This window comes from Prionailurus bengalensis, chromosome A1, assembly GCF_016509475.1.
Source record: "Prionailurus bengalensis isolate Pbe53 chromosome A1, Fcat_Pben_1.1_paternal_pri, whole genome shotgun sequence".
Taxonomy (NCBI): domain Eukaryota; kingdom Metazoa; phylum Chordata; class Mammalia; order Carnivora; family Felidae; genus Prionailurus; species Prionailurus bengalensis.
Window position 1 is genome coordinate 172,597,378 of NC_057343.1, and position 26,795 is coordinate 172,624,172.

Consider the following 26,795-nt stretch of genomic DNA (forward strand, 5'->3'; position numbering starts at 1 on the left):
GTGAAAGTCAAAAGTTATACTTGGGTTTTCATCTGCGTGGGGATTGGTTCCCCATGGTTCAAAGGTCAAAATCAAACCATCATTGAGCTGTACACCTTAAACTTATACAATAATGTATATCAATTATTTATTAATATACAGTGGTGTATATCAATTATTTCTTAATAAAACTGGGGTAAAAATAACTCTCTCAATTCAACAGTAAAAAGGCAAATACGCAAGTTTTAAAGTGGGGAAAAAAGACTGAAAATACCTTCATTCTCCAAAGAAGGTATATGGATAGCCAGTAAGTACATGGAAAGATACTCAGCATCATTAGTTACGAGGAAAATGCAAATCAAAACCACAATGAGGTATCAGTTCACACCATTAAGATGACTATTATCAAGAAGACATGCAGTTACAAGTGTTGGTGAGGATGTGGAAAAATTGAAACTCTCACACATTGCCAGTGAGGATATAAAGTAATACTGCCACTATGGGAAACAGTTGGCAGTAACTCAAAATATTATACATAGAGTTACTATATGCAATTTAGTACATATGAAACTTATAAAAACTTATGTATAAAAAATATATGAATAGTGGAAACAACCCAAATGTCCATCAACTGATGAAAGGATAAACAAAATGTGCTCTATCCATACATTGGAATACTATTTGGCAATAAAAAAGAATGAAGTACTGACACACACAGTAAGGATGAACCTCAAAAACATTGTGTTAATGAAGAAAGTCAGGCAAAAGGCCACATATTATATGATTCCATTTATATGAAATGTCCAGAATAGGCAAACCTATAGAGATAAAAGTAGATTAGTGGTTTTCAGGAGCTGAGGGAAAATGTGAGGTGGGGGAGAGGAGTGATTATTAATGGGTTATAGGATTTATTCTTGGCATGATGAAATGTTCTAAAATTAGATTTTGTGATATTACACAATTTTTAAGTACAATAAAAAACATTAAACTGTGTGTACATTTTAAATGAGTGAACTCTAAGTGATATAAATTATATATCAATAAGATTTCTTAAAAGCATATTCACAGCAAAACTGTAACAAAAGAAAACTGAAAATAATCTAAATATCATCAACAATAGAACAAATAAAGAAACTTGAATATCCACAGATATCAATATCCACAGAAGTAGAAATGAATGAGCTTTGTAAGAGCATAGAGAAAAACCACAAAAACATATCACTGAATAGTAGGAGGAAGTTACAGAAGTACCCAGAATAATTCCATGTATGGAATTCAAATAGGTAAAACTAATCAAAGTAACACTTCTTTGACTCGATTATTCACTTAAAGGGAAAAAAAAATCCATGTCATAGTTAACAATTTGTCTATATTATAAAAAACTTTAATTTTATTTATTTATTTGTTTGTTTTTAAGTAGGCTTCATGTCCAGCATGGAGCCCAACACAGGACTTAAACTCATGACTCTGAGATCAAGAGCTGAGCTGAGATCAAGATTTGGATGCGTAAGTGACTGAGTCACCGAGACACCCCAAGAAACTTTAATTTTTAAAGTTAAAGATCATTCTGCTGTGTAAAAAGCCTTCCTCTCTAAAAATAAGCCCTAGCAATGTCTTTATCTTCACTCTGTACTTTATTTTACCAAATTCTTATTCAATGAAAGTTAAAAGAAAATAACAATCTCTTGACACCAGAAACGTCAACATAGGTGGTAAAAACTAAACATTACAAAAACATCCACTAAACATGGCAAACACAAGAGTCAGCCCGTATTCTATCCTACTGAGAGTGATAGCATGTTAACAGTACAAATGAGGGCAGGAGCTTCTATTCCAACTGGGCATGAAAGACTTCGTAGAGCTTCAGAGTATTTCAAGAACTTCTGCTTCAAATAGAAACAGGTTGTGAAATAGAGAACGTTTAAAAGCAAACTGTCTTTCTTTTGAGGCCATTTTCTCCTTTCACAATTCTCTGCTTACTTATTTACAGTCTGATTAAATGAGAAATAAAACTACAGTGCTCCCACACTTACCAGTTTTCCATGTGGTTTGCAAGATGATTTGGGTGGTATCGTTTCTGAAAGAGAAGCGAGGGACAAGATCAATGGGTTTCTGGGTTCGACTAACAGGAGATTCTGATTCAGTGAGGCTTAAATATGTGAATATTTTGAAAGGCACCACCAGAAATTTTAAGGAAACCACTGAATTATAGACTTCTTAAAGTCTATAAGTGACAGGCCTGTGACAGTGCAAGTTTCACATTATAAAATATGATAACTGTGTAAAGCAACTAGCTAGTTAGCAACATCAGAATGGTACAGGGCTGGTCAAGTCATCAAATCACAGATCTTGGAACATAAGCAGAGTCTCTCTATGATAAGCAGAATAGCTGTCTTATCTAGTCAGAAAAACTGAAATCACACTCCAGTAGGAAGGCCCAACATTTGTTGAACACAAAATCAGTAACCAGAATGCATTCCTTAAGTAATGTACATTCCTCAAGGTACTTACTCCCAGGGAAAATGAGAAATTACATGATAAGGAATTCTCATTCTCCAGGTATGTGCTAATATTTTTCTTCTAGATAGGTGTAAATAATCTCTACATTGTGATTGGGTCTCAGTTTTTACCCAAAGATTTTTATGCCTTTTGCAAAAATGGACATTAGGAAACAAGAGAAAATTGTTAAGATCCAGATTTCTCTATTTCTCTAACGTGGCAATGAAGCAGTAGCACAGTATGTAAAACAAAAAAAACAAAACAACAACAACAAAAAACCAAACAGCTGGAACTAAGGCAGAAGCAGCTAGAACTAACTGAATATTTTATCCATTTGTGGTTATTTAGATAATAGTCATCTCCTACAAACTTCACAGAAATTTTATAAGAAGTAATCTGATTTTTGTTAATGGTTTTCTCATAAGGTCCGCAAATTCCTTTCAAGGGTAGATTCTCTCCTGGGTTTTCCATGGATGCCACTTCCTACAGACATATGTTCATGAAGGGCCAGAGGAATTACCCAAATAGGATGGAAAGAGGGCCAAACACAGTAGTCCAGGCATGTGACAGAGCTGAACCTTTTTTGGTATCTACCAGTTCCCATCCCCAGTGCCACCAGACCCCTCTCCAACAGAGCAGGCCTACTGGTCTGATCATACTTTCTCTAGGCTACACATCACAAAGAGGAGGTTTTCTCTCATCCCCTTATTTCTACCTGGGACTGATTCATTGGTTTAACTTCTCAACTTTCTTTGGAAAGGAAGTTACATAAATAAAAACTTTCTTCTTGTTAGGGCATGTTGACTAAAATAAAGTTATCTTTGACTCCCAATATATTTTGAGAGGACAAATGCTAACAATTAAACACTACATAGCAATATGCCTTTTGGATTTTATTCTTTCAAGAAGAGGAAGAATATGAGAATAAGAAAACATACAACTTGTTTAAAAAATGGCCAAAGACTTTAACAGATACCTCACCAAAGAAGATATATAAATGGCAAATAAGCTTACAAAGAAATGCTCCACATCATATATCATCAGGGGAAAAAAAAAATTAAAGCAACAACGAGATACTACTATACACCTATTAGAATGGCCAAAATCTGGAACACTGACAACACCAAATGCTGACAGGCATGTAGAGCAATAGGAACTCTCATTCATTGCTGGCGGGAATGCAAAAGGGTACAGCCACTTTGAAAGAAAGTTTGGCAATTTCTTACAAAATTAAACACACTTTTACCACAAGATCCAACAATTGTGCTTCTCGGTATTTATCCAAAGGAGTTGAAAACTTCTGTCCACATAAAAACTACACATGGATATTTACTGAAGTTTTATTTATAATTGCCAAAAGTTGGAAGCAACCAAGATTTTTTTTAGCAGGTAAATGGAAACTATGGTAAATACAGACAATGTAATATTATTCAGTGCTAGAAAGAAAAGAGCTATCCAACCATGCAAAGACATGGAGAAACCTTAAGTTCATATTTCTAAGGGTCATTTCATTCCAGGTGTGTGTGTGTGTGTGTGTGTGTGTGTGTGTGTGTGTGTTACTTTATTGTGGAAGAGAAATATGGAAGTATACCAATGGCATTCTGGTTTAGTGCAACAGTGATAACCTGATCTAAAATCACTGGGGCGCCTGGGTGGCGCAGTCGGTTAAGCGTCCGACTTCAGCCAGGTCACGATCTCGCGGTCCGTGAGTTCGAGCCCCGCGTCAGGCTCTGGGCTGATGGCTCAGACCCTGGAGCCTGTTTCCGATTCTGTGTCTCCCTCTCTCTCTGCCCCTCCCCCGTTCATGCTCTGTCTCTCTCTGTCCCAAAAATAAATAAACGTTGAAAAAAAAAATTTTTTTAATTACATCCACAATTTCACCTCCCATTTTTTTTTCCTTCTTTCTTCCTCTCTTATCTCTTCCCCTATTCTTCTCTACAGTGTAGTCTTCTTTCCTAAATCTATGATGCTTTTTGGGTCATTCAGCAGTTTTCATAATTCTCCTTGAAGATTTTGGTCCTTGGAGCACATATATTCTTTCAGTTCCAGTTAATAAATATACCTTCATAACCTTCTTGGCTTAATAATATGAGAAACAATAGAATATGAGAATAATCTAACTGGAAATTAAGCATCATTAAAGAATGGAAGGACAAATAAATCATGAAAATTATTTATATGTCCAGTTTAAAATCCTTGCTCAAATGATCAACTGCTGAAATAAGGATAAAGTAATTAACTTTATAAATTCAGCTAGCAAGACATATTTCTCCAAAAAGAATGAAAAGAGGGGCACCTGGGTGGCTCAGTCATTTGAGTGTCTGGCTCTTGATTTCAGCTCAGGTCATGATCTCAGGGTCATGGGATCTAGCCCACGTGATGGGATTCTGCTTGAGATTCTCTCTCTCCCTCCACGCCCCCACCCCAAACAAAACAAACAAACAAAAAACAAAAGAATAAAAAGAAAATGAAAAATTGGCCTTTACATTTTAAAAACACATTTTTCTTTCAAAATCGAATAAGGGAAAACTCTTATATTTTTGATTAGCTAATTTTGTTAAAACAAATATAATTAGGCCATGCTTTGAAAAATTTTAAGTGATAACCTTCTATGGATACAGAAATGAACCCCACTCCCAACAAGAATTAACTTTTGCCCTCTTAAAAAGTCTTTTTCCTTTTGTCTTTAAAAGCTCTTTAATCAGCAACTGAGTGAGAAGAAGTAAAACGTAATAACAGAGTAGATGATGAACCTGAAGAGTGGGGGAGCACCCAGAAAACCAATAAATATTCATTGGAAGTCACTGCAGACCAGCTTAAGAACAGAAGCTGAAACTGGCAGTTTCTAAAGCTAAAAACAGGTGAGAGGATGAAGTATCTAGTAAACTTTGAAGAGACCCAAGTAGTCTATGAACTTCCAGAAGTGATCAGCTGGGGCTCTCTTCCAAGACAGAGACCACACAGGGAGGAGATCAAGTTAAGCAGGATAGTGACAACTGAGACAAAGGAGGAGAAAAAGCTTATGGGAAGAAACCAGGAAACCTCAGGAAGGAAGTCACCATATTACTTAATACTACCTAAAAACAACAGGAAAAGAAACTAGAAGCTAGAAATACTTCCTGAGTCATCTCCTTCTAAAAGTTGAGAAAAACTGGTTTCTCATAAAATTTGGAAAGATGAGGATTAAGGTCAAATCTTATACCTTATGAAAAGGAAAAAAGAGAATAAAGGAGCAGAAAAACAGTACCAATAATGAAAGCATGCCAAAAGGATGTGCCCATATATCAGACCAAAACTACTTCAAAATGAGCAAATAGACATTAAGAAATGGTATAAGACATGAAAAAACAATATCAGATCATTAAAAAAAAACCCTCAGAAATAAAGTGACAGGGCTCATACAAGAAATAAAAATAAGTTTTAGAAAACCATTTCAGTAATGAGGAATAAACAGAAGGAGCAAAAACCATTTCAGTAATGAGGAACACAGGAGGAGCAAAAAAGCAAATAAACATAATACATAATGCCTGGACAGAATTATAAGGTGAAAGGAAATATGTTAAAAATTAGAAAGGAATGAAAGACATAAATCAAAAAGGAACAGACAAAGTTAAAAAGGATTTAAGAGACAGTGACAAATACTAAAAATAAACAAAGAGACCCAATATTGATAATAGGAGCCTCTGAAAAAAAGAATACCTAAGCAAGGTTTGAGAACATTTGCCAAAAATTGAAAACTCAATAAAACTTCCCTTAAACTCTCTGAAACTACATATTGAGATTCATAATTATCAATACCGAGACATATGCTAGCAAAATGGTTGGACTTTGAAGAAAAAGAGAAATGCCCTTCAAGCACTTTTTAAAAACTGAGCAAGGGACTTATAAAGAAAAGGAAACTAGATATTCATCAAATTAATTATCTTTTGGCACTGTTTTATGCTACAAAGAAAATGCTGTTAACATATATAGTTAAGACATTCTAAGAAAGAAAATGTAAGCCAAGGATTTTACCCAGCCCAAACTGACTTTCAAATATAAAGAACAATTGATATCAATGTGCAAAAAGTTAGCGACTGTGTTCCCATGAGCCCTCCTGAGGATCCACTAGAGAACAAGCTTCAAACAACCTGTATAGCCAGAGAGAGATTACCATAAGACACTAAATAAATTTTATTTAAGCATTAAATAGTTTCATGTAGAACTACAACTAAATGACGATTAAAAGGAGAGAGTATACTACCTGATGACTCTAAGCTCAAACGACACAGATAGTAGAATCATTTTAAAAGGAGGGAAGGGAGAGAGAGAGAAAGAAGAGCATATGCAGAGCACATTTTTAACTGTTTGGAGTAATCATTGTTGGTAATAGCATTAGCACTGCTATTATGAATGTGTTGTGGTACAATGTGGAATAAAGCAAGGGGATAATTACAGGATGTTCAGCTTGGAAGAAAGGAGATGAAGGCATAGTAGAAAAGAAGCTAAGTAAAAACCCAGTAATACTGAGGTATCCATAGTGCTCAGCTTGTGGTCTTGAAAGATCATTTCCACTAAAATAAACCAGGGCTTTTTAGAGCATGCCCTCAATAGGGTGGTATCACCTCCCTCACCACCAAGGAAGAGAAATTTGATTTGTTGGGGGATGAAAAAACTCTTTTAATACAGTGGTTTGTGGTCTTCCAAAGCTCAACTCTACCTAAAAAAATCTCATCTCTTAATATTTTATTTCTTTAATTAAGAATACATTAATTTAACTTTAATTTTCTCTTGGGGGTAGTGATGATTTTTTAAAAGGTTGAGAGATAGATACCATCTCAGAAAAAGAGTTGATTCCGGGACTAGGGAGGAAATACATAAAATAAATCTGGAGTATTTTGTCATGCCAGAGAGGAGGAAGCTATGAAAGATTATTAGGGTTATGTCAGGAGGACTCAAGAACCAACTTAAAGAGGCTCCCATCTGCCAAAGATGGACAATTTGAGCTTCACTAAAGATAATAATAGCAATGGACTGAAATCAGCCAAATATATTTGAATCCATCAATTCATAATGATACTAAAAAGTAGTCATTAGTCACCTTCAGAGATTAATATGGAACTAATTCATTATTTCATATCCTACGTTTTTATTAGGCACTATACCATTATTTTGTGAACTCAGTGAATTACGAGATACAGATTACTCCCATTACAAAAATAGAGACAACCAGACATAAAGTTTCCCCCCACCCCACCACCCCATGGTCTTTCCAAATACCAATTAGAGTTTTACCAAAGGGACTAGGCCTGAATCAGGTCAAGCTCCTGAATCCAACTTCCAAATACTATGCCAAGAAATAAAATTGATTTTTAAAAAATGATGAGTTTTTGTCAAAAGTATACAGAACAGCTGTAAGTTCTGACTAGCCAAAACTGCATCAATTTGAGCATCAAAATAAATGATAGCAATGGGTTTTAACTGTTGAATAAGATAATAATCCACGTGTAGTGCCTGATAGAAAGGAAGGAAGGGGAAAAAGGGAAGAAGGAAGGAAGGAGGAGAGAGAAAAAGGAAGAGCAATTTATAATAATACAGTTATTTAGAATAAATATGAAAAGAATGATGGAATTAAAAACTGCAGCCATGGCAGTAATAATTAAATCATGCAAACATCAACAACAGATGCTAAAACTAATAGGAGAGTTTGCTGAGAAACATGACATTTACATAATCTCAACACATCTCCCCACAAAGTACTTACTAATTAAAAAAGGATTAAAAATAGGTACTTCACTGTAAAGAAAACTAAACCTTTACAATAAAGAAACCTTAACCAAGTGATTCAATTTAGCATTACCAACAATGGGGAAAATTGATATTGTATGGCTCCTGATGTGATACACTGAGCAAAACAAAGCACCTGTATAATATTTCTGCTGAAAATACATAAATAGAATTGCATAATGAGGAAACTGCAGACTCCTAAATTGAGGGACATCCAACAATAACAACAAAAACTGACCTGTATTCTCCTAAAATGTCAAGATCGTAAAAGACAAGAAAATGTTTAGAGACTATTCTAGACTGAATAAAAATGAAGAGACAACTAAAAAGCAACATATGATCCTGAATTGAGTCCTGAATCCATTGTTAGAAAGGGCATCCATTGGGCCAATTAGCAAAATTTAAATAAGGTGTCTGGATTAGATGATAAAGTTGTGTCAATGTTAATTTTCTTATAAAGATGGTTATATTGTGATTACCTAGGTTGTATTGTGATTTTTTTTTTTTAGAAACTGCATACTAAAATATATAAAGGAAAATGGCACATCTTGCCTGTAACTCACTTTTAGTTGATTCAGGAAAAAGGAATAGTGCATGTATATGTGTGCACACACTTGAAGAGACAGAGACAATGACAAAGCAAATGTGGTAAAATGTTAACATTTGGTAAAACCAGGTAAGGATATAGGATGGTTCTTTGGCTATTCTCATAACTTCTTTGAAAACTACATACTACTTCAAAATAAAAGGTTAAGAAAAAGCCTCTCTGTTAAACAACTCTTGGGTCAAAGAGGAAATGAAAACCAAAATTGCAGATTATCTTTTTAAGAAAATAATAATAAAAACACTGTATTATAGCCAATGAAGAAAATGGTCTCAAATATTTATATTGCTAATTTAAAAAATCTAAGTATTACATTCAAGAAATAGGAAAGGCAAGCAAAATAAATCCATGAGAAAGCAATATAACAAACATAAAACCAGTGGTTAATAAATTAGAAAAAAAAGAAAATGAGTAGAATAAATAAAAATCAGGTTAACAAAATAAAAACAATAAAATAACCCATGAACAAATTTATTCAAAGAAACATGCAAGTTACAAAACAGCATATAGTATATATTCCATACTTCCCATGTCCTGCCTCACACTCTCTTGACCCAGCTTTGACTGCAGTCATTGCTGTGGTAAGTAATGCACACAGGTACACCCTATTCCTCAGTTCACCATGGGGTGTTCTGGAGCTATGGCCAAGATAAAACAATCCATCTGAGAGCTGACAGAATTCCCAATTTACTGGCATAAGATCCAAAGCAATCTCTTAAAGCGAAGGAAATACACAAGCAGGCATATGTCCACAGACAAATAGAACAATAGAATAGTTTATTAAAGGCTCTGCTAAGCTGCCAGTTCCAGAAAGACACGGTGTGAGGTTGGGGGACTCTCCTTCCAGATGCAGTTATGTGTATTGATCTATCTAGGTTATGCTGTCCACACCTGGAATCTGAGAAACAGGGTGCCAGTAGGACTGGCCTCTCTCACCATTATTCCTGTGACCAATTTGCAGAATTTGTGTTTTCTGTCCCCTCAACTTTATTCTCATCTGGACACTTGCTTCCAGAAATGCAGTAAGGGTTCCACCGAAGTTGAAGCTTTGACTACCATGAGGACTTTGTGAAAACAGGTAAAGAAAGGAATCACCATATTGGTGGAGATAACTGACTCTAAATACCCGAGGGGCAAGGTTTGCTGTTACACAATGATAGCAAGAGGAGTATATGTGAAACCCAGCAAAATCACTGGGTTTCCATATTCAGTGTTCTGATAAATTTCAGCTGAAGAAAGAGAGCTAAAAATATTGAACACTCAACATATATGTCAGGCATTTGTTTTACATGTACTTTCCCACAAAATCTTTTTTTTTTTAAGTTTATTTATTTATTTATTTACTTACTTACTTATTTATTTTGAGAGAGAGAGAAAGCACGAGTCAGGGAAGGACTGAGAGAGGGGAAGAAAGAGAATCTCGAGCAGGCTCCATGCTGTCAGTGCAGCCTGATGTGGCACTCGAACTCACCAACGAAGACATCATGACCTGAGCCCAAGTCAGAAGCTTAATCGACTGAGCCACCCGGGCACCGTTCCCACAAAATCTTTATAACAATCCTAAGGTATAGAAATTATTTCCTTCACTTACCACAGAGAATGACAGGGCAGAGTAAACCCAGATTGGTCTGACATCAGAATCTGTGTCCTTTAATCATCTCACTCCATCTTAGGGCACTGAGAGGAAACTTGAGACATGGCCCCAACCTCACAAGAACACTGTTGGGAAAAATCTCCATCTGTGACATCCATAGATGTCATCCACACTTGAAAAATCCTATGCAAAATAGTAAAATCGATGCATTTGTACTCTGGAATACTCCAGCCACTTTCTCCTTAACTGATTTAGAAACTCACCTTTTACAGGCTTACACTGCTGTTAGATCACCCCTTTATTGACCAGATAGCTAGCCCAGGCCTATTCCTAATTCTGTAAAGGTATCTCCTGCTCCATTCCCACGTTTCATTGAAATTACCATAACTTTGTTGTCATAGGTCCAACTGAGTGTTATAAAAACAATTTTAAAGGTTGACTCATACTAACATATGACCAATATACATAGCTCTGGAAACAAGTTTAAAAACAATGCTATTATACCATCACTAAAAGTGAAGACTAGCTGTAATTTCCTTCAAAAGACCTAATATAATACTATAGTACAGTAGAGAGATACATGAAGATATTCTAAAGCCATTCTATGTGGTAAATAAATTAATTAAGCATAGTACATTTATTTAGAAAATGATTACAATTGTCCCTGGACAAAGTTAGTGAATTTAAAATTACTACATCTTAGAACAAATACGGTCAACATAATTCAGTGTGCTCCTTACCCTAGAGAAGCCAAACAAAGATACCAGAAGAGAGCAATGGCCTTACAAGAGCACAATCTCTCTAGATAATAAAAATTTTATGTAAGAAGAATGAGCAAAACAGGTATTAATGGGCAGGAACACATCACAGTTCCAAACTAATATATTCACTCAGTTTCTCACTTTAAGCCCCAGAAGGCACCATCAACAAGTCTTCTTATCCCACAGAAGAAATTTAATATTTATCTTTCTATTAGGCTTATACAAACTACCTAAATAATACAATACACTAGAGAAGCCATGAATAATAGCATGGATTTTAAAAGCTGTATAAGGTAAATAATCCCTTTTCTGCTTGGAAAACAAAGCTAAAACCTCTGGCAACAAGCATATTACTGAGTACTTTCTGGACACAATGCTCGTTAAACAAGTATTTCCTGAGTACCTACTATGTACTATACCAGACGTTATGCTTAGACCCTGAGGCTACAGTTGATGGTAAAAGCCTCTCAGCCCCTGGTGATCCCTACACCTCCAGTTATTCATCCTGTGTAATCCCCTCCCCTTGAGTATGATCTAGACCTAGTGACTCCCTTCTAATGAACAGAAATGACAAAAGTGATTGGATGTCACTTCCGAGATTAGGCCATAAGGATACTGTGGCTTCTGTCTTGGATTCTCTCTCTCTCTCTCTCTCTCTCTCTCTCTCTCTCTCTCTCATCAGTCACCTTAGGGAAAGCCACCAGCCATGCAAGGAGGCAGCCAGGCCCATATAAATTAGCCTGGAAGTAGATCACCTAGGTCTGCCAACTACCACAGGAGTGAGCTTGAGAGATCCTTCAGCCCAACCTCAGGAGAGATCCTGAGCCACAGACACCCAGCTACACCACACATAAATTTTGAACCCACAGAAACTGTAAGGTAATAAATGTGTGCTGTTTTAAGCTGCTATATATGGGGTTAATTCGTTAAGCAACAACTGAGAACTATTACACAATGGTTTATAACACAAACAAGGTCCTTACCTAAGTAGAGCTTACAACTGAGTGGGTAGAGATGGATAATAAACACAGACATAGATAATATAATTTCACATAATTTTAAATGCTATGGAGAAAGTCAAACAAAGTAACGGGATACAGGGTGACTGCATAGGTGAATGGAAAAGGAAGACCTCTCTGAAGAGACCAGAGCGAAGTGGGCCTTTGCATTCGAGGCGAAGTATAAGTGCTATTATAATAAGTTAAATGAAAAGGTAGATATGAGAATCCAGCTAGCTCCTTTTAAACCAAACATTAAATAAATCTGCAAAACTATAAAGCAATGCCATTCTTTTTAGTAATTTTTGTTTTTAAAAATACAGTTTTAATTAAAATGTCGGGTAACATGCATTATTGTCTTTAAATGGATTAATAAATATGTTTAAATTTTGTTTAAATTTCTAATATAATAAATATAAACAGCTATAACTCACATAAACAAAGTCTTTTGAGGATCCTCAACAATGTTTAGGAGTGTAAATAGGTGCTGAGACCAAAATGCAGAAGAACTGCTGGTGTGGAGTACTATAGCAAATGCTATGGAGTATGGATCTCATTCTATGTTGAATGGCATAAAAATTCCACTGAAGGATTTTTAAGCAGGAAGATATGATCTGATTTAAGTTCTTAGAGATTATCTGGAGTTCTGTAAGGAGAATGGACTACATGGGAGAGAAAGGTGGAAACCTGGCAGTACTTGGCAAATAATTACCCACACATGTTTTCAGGCAGACCTGAAGAGGATAATTCTGAAACTGGGGGGTTGGATTTTTTACATCAGAAAAAAAAAATCCCATGTGAAAATAACCGGTATCTCTATTATGCAACTGAAGATGTGCTACTATCATATTAATTTAAAAATAAAGGAATAAACAAATCCTGATGATTTTCAATGCAACATGGAATTTCCTTTCATTTTTTCCTCAGGCCCTGGGGATTTATTTCAAGCCCTTATGTTGTACTCTGTGGACTTTACCTAGGCACACCATATAATTTCTAAGCAAAATAGCAAATTACACTTTGGTGACATTTTCTGCAAGATGAAACAATCAGAAAACAGGGCTACCTGCTGGCTACATTCGGCTTTGCTTTCGCCATTATGAAATTCATGCTTCTATAAATTGGCAGTAATAGAATTTCACCTACCTTATAAATAGCACTTTTCAAGTTGGATAAAATGTTATCTCCAACAGTGGTGTGCCACAGAAATAGAAAACAAACAAATCAAACAAAAAGCCCTCTAATTTTTGCATTGTTGGATGAAATGTGGTGGGCTTTTTTTTCCTGCCAACTATCAACCCACAGAAACAACAGGATCTAGTCTGAAGTTCTATAAAGATTTCAGTTAAGATGAATGACTATGGATGTTTTAGATATCTTTACTGAACTTTTCTGCCAACTTCAATGAATACTCACTCAACACTGTCAATGACTAGTAAACCCTAGCTTGATTTTTCTCCCATAAGTAATATTACAGAAAATATAGCTAAAATACTAGGAAAAACAGAAATTATATGTCTTCCCAAATTATAGGAATTTCTGATCTTGTTCATATCTTCCTCTGTGAATTAAAACACCAAGGTAAGTGCCTACCTAGTGTAACCTAAATATAGTAACATATCTTACTCATTAACATTAGTAATCTCCCTTTTACCTTTAGAAATGTAAAAAATAAACAAACAAAAAAAACCTCCAATAATTTTATTTTCTCTGAATAGAAAAGAAAAATCTGCATGGCAAAAGAATAAAATGTGACACCATAAAGAGAAAGGAAAACCTGCTAAGGATTTGGTGTAGTATGCCTGATTTGGGCAACAGGGTACTATTTTAGCTTACATTGCTCAGCCTAGCTTTCAACACAGGGAAAAGTAAGCAGAAGAAAGATCAGATTTTTAAAATTCTCTTTGGGCCAGCCTCAGGTAAGCAATTTTAATATAGCTATTGACCAGTGGAAGAAAAGAAATTATTTTCCTGGACATGTGATTACAAAATCAAATGTGGAATAAATGCAAACAAACCTGATATTAAAAGGTATAGCTTCTATGAAATGAAAGTGTGATTATTTTTTAAGCACTCTTTCCAACTTAATGAAATTTACCAGAGCGAACTTTAAATAGTATGTCTGAAATAGCACTTTATTTGCAGAAATTCATTTCATGCAAATTTTCAAAACTGTATTTAAAGTAAAGCACATCGGGCTTATTAAATTATGTGCATGATAGCTAGAACAAGGAAACCCTGGAAGTCAGTTTAATTTCCTTCTACTTCTCCCCTTCTCATATCCTTTTCTTTCACTCTTATTGACAGGCTCTCAAGACCCCACTGTTCCTGCTCTGTGGGGTGGTAATTGCCATATGAAGCAGGAAGCTTTAAACAGAAGAGGAATTAAGTATGCCAGGGCCAAGCTTACCTGTGGAAGCTGCCATCATCATGTGATTTTAAAAGTTCCAAAAGACCTCCTTGCCCTCCCTCCCAAATTTTTCCCACTGGCTTCTACTTCAGAGCCAGAAATTGCCATAATTTCTACTCATTGACCCAAGGAAGTGAAGACTCTTACCTAAATACCAATATTATATATGAGAAAGAGTGTAGCAAGGTTTAAGTGGAAGGATAAAGAATGAACGTATAAGAGTTGTGAACTTGGCACATCAGTGGGAGACTCTGAAATCCAAGCTAATTAAAGTGGAAATTTCGTCTACAATACACTTGGTAAGGGTGAAATGAGGTAGATATAGGGTCAGTAAACTGGAATCTTGGTAGATAAGTAGCATGGTGAGTAATGAGTGTTCAATTTCCAGAGAAAAATGAATCTTCTCACTGGAGCAGAAGTCCAAAGTCTTGAGAAAAGCTGATTCAGGAGATACAGGGAAAACTAGGCACCAAAGAAGCAAATCAGAGATAGGTCAGATGAGTTTTTCCCTGGGGACATCTTAAAGGCATCAGACAACTTCCCAACTGATAACAGAGAATATGATCAACTTTTACTCAAACATTTGATATCACAGCATAGAAGTAAAGTGGAGTTGTCTAGTTGGTTGACAGTAAGTATCTGTAACTTAAAAGATCAAACAAGACTGATGACCTAAGAGAAAAAAATTACAACTCATCCACAGTGAGTTGATGGAGTGACATCACCAGGAAAATATATTAAAGAGTAAGACAGAGAATATAGCTGCAAAGACCAGGAGTAGCTACTGAGCTAGAAAAGGGGCAAGAGAAAGATTTTGGGATGAAAAAGAGGATCCAGAAGGGTCTAGAAAACTAAAGGAAGAAAAAAATTTCAAGAAAAGTGTAGACAACAGTGTCGATAGTTGGAGAGAAGCAGACAGAATAAGGACTCTGAGTAGAGTAAGATGGAGGGCACTGATGAGCTTTCACTGCATAGACTCAGTCAAATATAACAGGCAGTATAGGCTGTGTAAAAAGAAGATGGAGGCACAAAATATAATCTACTCACTGGCCATTAAAGGAAATAGAAAACCGGATGATAACTCAAGGAAGCAGTGATGTCAAGGGAAGAACTTTCTCATGGTAGAGGAGACCAAAAAGAGAAAGTAGATCTTATTTTCTCCTTCTGGCTTGAAGGTAAATAGTGAGCACAAGTAGGCAAGACATGTTTTGACCACAGGTCCCTTTAGAAAACAAACTGGGACAAAATTAACTCCCCCTCGAAAGTAACAGATGTTGGTGTCTCTGCCAGATACATTGTTAAGGAATGAAAGACGTTTCTGCAAATACTCCTCACTCCATTGCACCCCATCCCACTCCCACCCTGCAGACACTGTGTGCTTTCTAGCAGTTTCCCACCCACAGGACCTCCGTTCAGCCCTTTCCTGCATCAGGCCTGGTGGTGCTAAGACCCATTCACCTCCTCTGTTTCAGCTGAGCCATCTACTTGCCTCTAAACCAAGGTTTCCCAGCTTCTGCACTATTGTCATATTGAACCAAATACTTTTTGTTGCCGTGGCGGTGGGACTTCCTGTGCATTGTAGGGTGCTTAGGAGCCTCCCTGGCCTCTCCCCACTAAATGTCAGTAGCATGCTCTCCTACAGTCCCAACAATTAAAAAAGTCTCCATATACCGCCAAATGTTCTGGGGGCAAAATACTTCAATGCCACATGGAGAATCACTGCTACAGACACTTCTTTCTCTTGATTCTTCCTAGAGTTCAATACACACACCCTCTCCCACCCAGTTTCTCCCACATTTCCTGTCTCTGAAACAAGCAAATGACACTTTTTTCTTTCCAACAATTTTTCACAAGTCTAAACAAATACAATCCTGAAAAATTCCACTTTCAAGTATGCTAACGAAATGGCCATGCCCCTAGATTCCAGGGGAGTGTGATGGGAAAGGAGGGCTGCAGGTTCCATGCTCCCTTCCTGGGATTCCTTCTTGGCTAAGCCTGGGATATGGCTGCATCCCAATTATGGTGACACTGGATGCCAGACCCACCTCCTGATTCACAGTCTTGGACACACATAAAGGTTGCACAGCCATTAGATCCGGTAGGTTGGCTTCATTATTTCTTGTCAGGTTTTGGCCTCGCGGTCCCCCCTTTTTGCCAAAAATTTCAGTGTAGTTTCTCGGCAGTCTGTTCTTCTTTTGCTAGTCCTCTAACCTCTATCCTTCCGATATTTGGATTGCCCAAGTTTTGGTCCATTATTTATAGACCTTGTATCACATGTAGAGACTTATGGCTCCTAGCCCTCATCCAAACAGGAGAGTGAGGAATAGCATCTCCCACTAGACTCCAAGTCCCCCTCCTTGGCCCCAGGCTGCCCTGCAATGACCTGTGCTCACTCCTTTAGTCTTCCAGCTGGTCTCCAAGGCTCTGGCTGTGTGATCGAGCCCTCTCCCCAATCTCATTTTTCTCTGCACTTTTCATTTGACTAAAACATCATTTTGAGTGTTGAAACTAGTTTGAAATGTTAGACTTCAATAAATTCTTCCCATAGTCCAAGAAAGGAAGTACATCCTTGCTCAGTTAAAGTGAAAAAATAAGATACATATTGAGTCTAATAAATTATTAATAAATTTCTAATGGATGACACTTGCTTCACCACTTTTCAAAAGCCTCTCTGAGTCATTATTTATGTCCTTTCCCTCATCCCTCTGAGGAAGTAGTTCTTTACCAGGTCAAGTCATTTTACACAGACCCCAGCACTAACTGATAATTTAGTTATCTTAGGGTTACATCCCTGACCTCTTGATCAGTGCAGACATTAAAAGTTCTTGCTTCTAACACTCATACATATATCCACATCATTCAACATCATTCTCCTATAGTCTATTAGTCTCCTTAGGGTCAATTAGCATTTTTTAAACCAAGATTAATACAAATAAAAAAAATGGTATGGATTATTATGGGAACATCTCCACAACCTACTAATAACTTAAAAATACAAATTATAAAATAATACAGTTAGCAAAATGTCTTGTGTTTAGAAAAATATATACAAAGCAAAATTATATATAATCATTTGTATATATAAGTGATTACATGTACATACTATGTATACATTTATAAATCCGTATATATGCATATGTATATATAATTTCCAAACATAAAGCTAGAAAAGTTCAAAGACAGAAACCACACTTCAGCAGGGTTACCTTTGAGGAGTCTGGCACTGGAGAGAAGCTGACCCATGGGGAGAATCTTCTATAGTGCTTCACCATGTGGATGCAGGGTAAAGAGACCATTCCCTGGGAGATGAATGTCAGCGTGTTCCTCCTCCACCTGATTCTGTGTTTTAATAAGTAAAAAAGTACATAAGAAAAAAAAGTTCTTACTTCTACACTCGGCCACTTTATTTTTGGAAATGTATTTGCATATGTCTTTGGAATCCTCTCTTTGAATGATTTCATTCATTGTAATATAAGGCAATATTTATTGGTCCCATAAAAAGGAAAGACGTCTGGTCTCCTATCTTTCTCATGTTTTTATCATCGTGAGGATGGTTACCATTTATCAAAAACAGTCTATCCTTAATAATACTCTCCACCTGGCTCCCAGATCAATCAACATGCCTGTAAATATTTTTCTTTCAGCCCTCTACCCTCATATAAACACCTAGAGGAATAAGTGCCTGTTTTTCCACTACCTTCTGGATAATTCCTTTAGTCCCTGCTCCAAAAAAATAACTAAACACTTCCCCTAAGGCTTTCATAAAAAATTCCTTCTAAATCCTACCAATTCTCCTCTCAAACTATATAACCTAGCTGAGCCACTGACTCCAGCATATGCCTAACTTGAAAGAAAGAAAGAAAGAAAGAAAGAAAGAAAGAAAGAAAGAAAGAAAAAAGAAAAAGGAAGGAAGGAAGGAAGGAAGGAAGGAAGGAAGGAAGGAAGGAAAGAAGGAAAGAAGGAAAACAGAAAGGAAGAAAGGAAGAGAGAAAGGAAGAAGAGAAAGAAAAGCCCAACCAGAAATGTCAATACAGGAGTCCAGGATATCTACTACCACTTTACTTAGGACTGACAGGACACACACACACACACACACACACACACACACACACACACACAAGCCCAGCCCTTCCCTTGAGCAAAGGCTGTTGAGAATCTGTAGAATGTATATATTGAATCGATCTACTCATGTCACAGATACAACAGGAAAGAGCTTTCAGATCATTCTATTTCCTAACCTGCAAGATGAAGAATTATCATTTATAATCATTTCCCACTGCTAAAAACTCAATACATAACAGTAACTTTAACTCTTGGTTTATAACCAAACTTTTTATTTAACTGACCTGGAAGGTTGATTAAAATTCCATTTGGCGTTATAATTTAAAAACAAGTGAGATGACACTTCTAAGAATACATACACATCCACTTTTTTGAGTCATTTGGAAGGATTATAGAAATAAATGAACTGCACAACGAAACCAGTAGAAGTGAGAGTTGGTCCCTGTGGGTGTGTGGGGATTGAGTATAGCGAGGAAGTGATAAATTGGGAAAGGAGAACAGGATGCATCTCTCTTTAGGCCACAGAAAATAACATAGGAAACTGTTAAAGAGTGTAGGAAGGGTTTTCTCCCACTTCTTTCCTCCCACAGGAAGTCACTAATACTTTCTGAGAAAAGAGATAAGTCGTCTAGTTTTTACCCATTAGTTAAAAACAGCAATTTCTAGACTTAAGCATATTAGTGAGGACTGCCCTTTACAACAGCTCAAGAAAACTCCACTTAGAAAGAAAACACTTGACAGTAATCCCCATTGTTTCTAAGGTAAACCCACTCTATATTAAATGTAACTTTGAAACTGTGACTTTTATAAAGAATAGCAAGTGGGTTAATACTGGAAATTCTAAGGCCTTGCTAAAAACACTTCGAATGTAAAATAATCCTTATCTAGAATTAATGAAGCAAAAGGGGGAGCATAAACAAACGTATGCTTTTAAGGGGCAAAGTATGAGTATATGACATGCCAGCCTTTTGAGAACCTTTGGTAGAAACAACTGAGTGGACCTACTTGGTGCCCCCATTTCCCTCCTTATACCCTCCTCTGAATGATGTGAAGTAGGTAGCTCATATGGGGAAGTAGGTAGCTCATAACAGATCTTAGTCTGGCATCCTTAATCCAGAAAGACACTTTAAGAGGCCAGGTCAGTTTCCATGGAGGATGAGGCTGGAACATCTCCCTTCCACTCCTTACTCCCCCCATACAGGTGCTTACTCCCTGGGCTGTCCCCAGAATTAAACTTGAAGCCCGACAATCAGAGAAGACAGACATATATTCAATCTGGTAAAAGTCCTGAGGCTAACTTCTCATCTCTAGAATTTAACCACTTACTAGCCTGCTCCTAAATCATTTTCACTAGGTCACGATGAAAAAAACATTTTTATCTCTAATTCAATCACAATTTATGGTTCCAAGAAGAAAATAATGGCATTGAAAGTCAAAAGTTATTTACAAACTTCTGATATGTTCTGCCTTCTAGTAACATGTGATTCTTTCCATAGTTCTATTTTTTATACTGACTCCAAAGAAATAGGTTCTTAACTGTTTAACAATTTTGAAATTATTATATAATCTTTTTAAATTATTTAGAGATCTACATTTAAAGACTTGAAAACTAGAGAGAATTTACATTGTTGACTTCCACAAAACAGCACATATTCAATACATATCATCCTAAAATTTTGGGATGGCTGAGTGTTGGTTTACAGGTATGTGTTGTAACCTGAATGAAAATACCCCTGAAAAGAATATCTAACTTCCATTGCCATTTGGCATGCCAAGCTCTGGAGGTTCTCTTTCTCCCTGTTTTAGGATCTCTATTCCCTTCACACTTGCTAACTCAGCCCACATTGTTTTGTTGACATGTAGAGAGTGAGGGTAGGGTATAAGTCTTAACAGGTTAGCATTTTGACTGCTAGAAGACTAATGTTACTAGGCAACATATCCATGTTTCTTGCCTGATAATTAAGACCCATATTTCGGGGATCCACGGAATCTCAACACCCCAGAAATGCCATGTAGCATTAAATATTTCTGTGCTTTCTTTCCCACTGTTATGGGCTAAATTTGTATCCCCACCTCCCCCAAAATTACTTTGCATAAATAATTACATTAAAATGAGGTCATTAGTTTGGGCCCTGGTCCAATATGACTGGTGTCCTTATAAGAGGAAAGTTGGATATAAACATGCACACAAAGGAAAGACAGGAAGAAGGCACAAAGAATATGATAAGACGGGAAGAAGACTACCATCCACAAGCCACAGAGACAGGCCTGTAACAGATCCTTTCCTCAAGGCCCTCACAAAGAAGCAATCCTGCTCACACCTTGATCTCAGACTTCTAGTCTCCAGAACTGTAAGAAATTAAATTTCTGTTGCTTAAGCCACTCAGTCTGTGGTACTTTGTTATGGCAGCCCTAGGAAACTAATACACTTACCAAAGGAAGAAGAGTACAGGAAGTTTTAAGATGCCAAAATGACAGATTGTAAAACAGTAGGAAATGGGGAAGTTCATTAAGATGACAAGTGGGAGCCAACAGGTTACATAAGAGTACAACTGTTATGCACTCCCCATAAAGGAAAGGATTAATTTTAGGTCCTGCTGGACCATGCAGAAGGTGTAAATTAAAGAAAATTATCTCTCCAATCCTAGGTTTAAAGAAAAAGAAAACCCCATAGAACACTGAAACATAAGACACAAGGTAGAAAAAAGAAATCTGCCATATTGAAAGTCTATTACTTAAAATAAGTAGTCCTAACACTTGAATACATAAGACATTATACAAAGTCTTTGAAGCTGCACAGTGGCAATTCTAGGATTCCTTTATAATGCTGAAAAAAGTCCCACTAATGGACTTCCAGGAAAACGCTAGTAAAAACAGGCCTAGGATAATTGCAGAACAGTGAATTTAGGCTGGTAAGAAATAGATTTCAATTATATTTATCTAATCATTGATAATGGATTTTTCCCAAAGTAATTTTTTTATATCTACAAACTTCCTTTTACTAAATAATGATATATAAATGGTGACTTGAAACAAGTCATTAGTCAATTTTGGCTCACTGTTTTCCCATTTATAAAATTGAAAATACATGGGTTATAGCTACACAAATACTTGAGATACCCAGACTGAACTTACTATCTTCCTGGATAAGAGCCAGCAGAGGTGGCACATACAAAGAGCATTTAATATATAACACGTTATTCTTTTTTGCTCTGATCATTCTCATTCTATCATCCTGCTCACTAGGGTGGAGAAATGTACCATCTAATGTTTCACACGAGAAAACATTTTTCTGTCTTTCATGTCGTGGAGAAGCCTGAATTATCTTAATCATACATTGTGCTCTTGTCTTAAACATCAACACTGCCCTTGGTTTTCTATCCATGAGCCAGAATATTGGGTTGATTATTCTCCTGGAAGCACACTCTTTGCCAAGGTTTACCATTATTTTTCATTAGTTTCAATTCTGAAAGGAAGGAGACAGAGCCTATATATGATGATGAATGGGGTTAAAGGCCCAAGGACTAACATGATTGTATAAGAAGCTACTGCTGGGTGATATATGAACATATTGGAGTAATACATGCTAAAAATGAGGAGGCAGCACAGAGCAGTTGGCAGGACAACAGGCAGCCTAAATTACATCATTCATTTAATAGGTCTAACATATGGTAGCTATTAGATCTCCAAAACAAATGCAAGGCTAACCAACACTCTCATAGAAAAAAGGCTTCCATTCTTAATTTTTTTTTTAATAAAAGGCCTCAGTCCAAGTTGCTGCCAATTCCAACACAATAATAACATATATCTCTAAACGAAATAATAATCTGGACCTTGCCAAGAAATTAACAGTTTCACCTGATAATGTATGCTTTAAAATGTTAAATGTTCTTGTTTTTGTCTTTTACACATTTCTTAAGGAGCTATGCAGGAATTCAACGGGATAATTTAATGGTTTTAAGCAGCAACTGAATTCTGTAATATATAAATCAGCTCATAATTGTTTTCCGAATGAAAGATGCAAATGCTCTATATTAAAGCTGGCCTTTGCTTAAAGCAAGTGAAACATATCTTTGATTCTGTCATTTTCCAATTAATCTCATTTTTGTGTTGCAAAAAACATAGGAGAAAGCTCCAGTGATCTTTTGGGGACGTAATTTTGCCCTTGTTTTACATGGTTTTCAAATAGTTACCCTGATTAGAAAAAAAAAAAAAAAGAGAAAGAAAGAAAGAAAATGAGTAAAAGAGCAAAGTACAACCACTATCCCTCTATTAATAATCCCCAGAAATGTTTTTTTTATCATATTAAGTAAAACCTTTCATCTAGATGATAGTTCTTCTGGTGAACTGCTCTGGAAGTCTCAGGCCTTTGTGAACACTCCAGAAGGGAAAGGACCTAGGGCCGACAGATGAATACAAAACAACTTCACCCCAAAATTCAAACAGGGACCCAAAAGATAGCTGCTTCCTCATTGCCTGCCTCTGAATTCTATGTTTTATTCAGGTCTTTCCCAGCATGACCCTTGTCCTTTGAATTCAATTCCTTCCAATTTAGCCCCTTGCTTCTTTAATCTGACTTCTCCCTCATCCCACTTTCCTTTTCCCAGTTGTTTAAGGCTGGAATATCATTCTTCTGCCCAGAAATTTCCAACATTTTAAACTTTTTTAAGATCATTTCTCAGGGCGTCCGGGTGGCTCAGTCTCAGTTAAGTGTCTGACTTCAGCTCAGGTAATGATCTCACAGTTCATGGGTTCGAGTCTGCATCAGGTTCCGTGCTGACCATGTGGAGCCTGCTTGGGATTCTCTCTCTGCCCTTCACTTGCTCGCACGCTCTGTCTGTCTGTCTGTCTCTCTCTCTCTCTCTCTCTCAAAATAAATAAATAAACTAAAAAAAAAAAAAAAAAAAGAAGGGGCACCTGGGTGGCTCAGACGGTTGAGCGACCGACTTCGGCTCAGGTCATGATCTCACGGTTTGTGAGTTTGAGCCCCTCATTGGGCTCTGTGCTGCCAGCTCAGAGCCTGGAGCCTGCTTCTGATTCTGTGTCTCCCTCTCTCTCTGACCCTCCCCCACTCAGGCTCTGTCTCTCTCTGCCTCAGAAATAAATAAACATTAAAAAAAAATTAAAAAAAAAAAGAATATCATTTCACTTCCCACTATCCATTCACCTTTTTCAAGATGCATTCTCCCAATTTTCCTCTGGTAAACAACTTCTTTCTTATTCTGCATAAGTGCTTATAGTGAAATTAACTCCAGCCCTGTCTCCAGGGGTATGCAAGAATTAAATCATATCAATCAAACAATTACCTTCTACCCCCCTTCTCTTACCATTAATCTCTACTTTAAGGTGATGATGAGTTTAGGATGAGCATGTGAACCAATCAGATCTGATGAGATACAAGTTCTAGAACTGCTGACAAAGACAAACTCTGTTTTATTGGGCATAACCTGGGAAGATACAGACCTGTAGTATTGGTGGATATATTTCCAATACATGAAACCCAATAATGAAGCCACAGTGAATGATCCAGAGTGAAGAGATGGTGTGAGACCACTGTGAGACTATTTACTGCTGCCATTTACTTCTTACGTTACTATTTAATTATCTCAGGAGTAGAATTGTATACCCCTTGAGATCTTGGTACCTTAAGCTATGTCTAACATAGTTCTATATTTGCTCTACCAAAAAGGAATTACATAAATCTAATAATGTGTACATTATAATAAAAGGTATGTATATCTTTGCCCCACATGCTCATTCACACCCCAAATTCAAATTAACCTGAGAGACGTAAACTATTCTTCCTTCAATGTGCCTCTCATAGTGTGAGCATCTCACCACACTGAATGTGATTCTAGAATTTAAAGAAACCTTAAAACAACACTGTCCATAAACTCAAGGCACCTACTTCATATGGAGCTCAACTGAAGATTTAATGAGATTTTAAGGGAGGAGTGCCTGACTGACTTACTGGGTAGAGCACGCAACTCTTGATCTCAGGAGAGTTCAACTCATCTCTGGTGAGTTTGAGCTCCATGCTGGGCATAAAGATTACTTTAAGGAAAAGAAGAAGAAGGAGAAGGAGAAGGAGGAGACGGAGGAGAAGGAGAAGGAGAAGGTTTTAAGGTAATTTTCACTATGAATATTTGTGTTAAGTTGATTTCACGAACAAGCTCCTGAATAATATGCAACTCTGTTTTATGTGACAGGCTACTGCAGACCCCAGTCATACTAAACTCTGAAGAGAGATTGATGTGGGGTCTCTGGGAGGCTCAGTCAGTTAAGCATCTGACTTCAGCTCAGGGCATGATCTCATGGTCTGTGGGTTTGAGCCCCGTGTCAGGCTCTGTGCTGACACCTCAGAGCCAGGAGCCTATTTTGGATTCTGTGTCTCCCTCTCTCTCTGGTCCTCCCCTGCCCATACTCTGTCTCTGTCTCTCTCTCAAAAATAAATAAACATTAAAATTTTTGTTTTAATAAAAAAGAGAGATTGATGTGATTTAAGTGTCTGTAGCAGGAGCTTTATATGACATTTCTTTTTTTATGTTTTTTTTTAATTTTTGAGAGAGAGAGAGAAGAGAGAGAGAGAGAGAGAGAGCACATGTGCACGAGCAAGTGGGGGAGGGGCAGACAAAGAGGGGGACAGAGGATCCAAAGTGGGTTCCGCCCTGACAGCAGCAAGCCCGAAACAGGGCTTGAACTCATGAGCTGTGAGATCATGACCTGAGCCAAAGTTGGATGCTCAGCCAACTGAGCCACCCAAGGGCCCCAATATGGCATTTGATAGCATACTATAGGAGAAACTTGTCTACTTCTCAGCTTGATTTTCAGTCTCCAGAAGACCATCATTGATTGTCATGAGTCCATGGGGACAGGACAGGTAACTCAGAGAGAATCTGCAATATGAGAGTGTATAAACCTTTAAATTCTTATTAAACAATTCCTTTTCCTTTTTAGCAATGCTTATGCTTCTCTGAGCCTCATTATGGTTTTTGTCAAGGAGAGCTGATGAATAGGAACATAAAAATATGAAAGTCCCAGTACCAGGTATCAGAGTGAGACCTCAGAGATGTATCAGGGCCTCAAACAGAGACTGACCTTGAGGTACATGTAGGCAGATGGGACGCTGACAGCCTCACACAGATGCCTGTGTCCTAGCATGGTACACAGGCACAGAACATTCCTATCTCCTCTAGCCTGGCATAGAAGAAACAGCAGAGAGAGCTACCTGAGCAGAAGGGGCCATGAAGACTGCTAAATGTAAAGGATAGAGAGAATGTGGAGACCAGCATGGACGGGTGACCACAGGCCAGGTGGGACAACGTACAGTCCAGAGATCCCAGTGTAGAAACTGCTGCTTCAAGATCCCTGGAGCATAGGAATATATGAAAGGCTCTTCTGGCCCCACTTGCCAGGCATTCCACATAGCCATTCCCCAGAACGGCACTGGGGCACCAGAGCTTAGAGCCCCTCTCGAAGGCTCCACTGGTTCCCCTTCTCACCCTCCAGCCTGCAGGATCTTTCTGTAATCTTGAGGGAAGCCCTATTCTCTTCCTCCTACTCTTTCTAAATATTTTTTCCATACCCAAAATACTCTTAGTTCCCTAAGGACTTAGGGTTTGGAACACAACTCTGGAGAGGTTCTTTCTATGCTGTCACTTCCCTTCCTGAGGTGATGAGCTCAGAGCTGACCATCTGCTCCAAATGGAGAGAGGAAAGGAAGTGCCAAAAAATATATAATAATAAATCTCAAAGATACTATTCCACAATATTTTCTTCCTAAATTAAATATTTATAGCCCTGTAAATGTACTCTATCTGCAGGTGTTACTCCTCACCCTCACCAACTGCACCCTTCCGAACACACACGTACCACAGGTTGAGACCTGGGTCCAAATCCCAAATGAGAACTGCTGTGCACAAAGCAGCCCCTGACCACAGGAGTGTTATTTCCCCCAGGCTCCCAAAGGTGAGAATAGACCACGGGTGAGTTCTTCCCCTTATAATGCTCCCTATCTGAAGTTCCCCAGGAAATTCTTCCATCCCTCGTTAATAATCCCTTGGCTCCCTGCCCCCCAAATTCACCCATCACTTCCACTGAACTGAGAGGAGGCCTTGAGGGA

At 37.4% G+C, this 26,795-nt stretch overlaps 1 long non-coding RNA gene across 1 annotated transcript in view; it reads right to left on the reverse strand.

Annotated features, from left to right (window-relative positions):
- Nucleotides 1–1,983: 1,983 nt before the first annotated feature.
- The window catches only part of LOC122475423, a 30,391-nt gene continuing 5,579 nt past the window's right edge, over nt 1,984–26,795 (reverse strand). Inside the window, exons 2-3 of the long non-coding RNA XR_006295169.1 lie at nt 17,818–17,950; nt 1,984–2,056 (exon numbers count right to left, since the gene is read on the reverse strand). This is a non-coding gene — a long non-coding RNA (uncharacterized LOC122475423). The remainder of the gene's footprint in view (nt 2,057–17,817; nt 17,951–26,795) is intronic.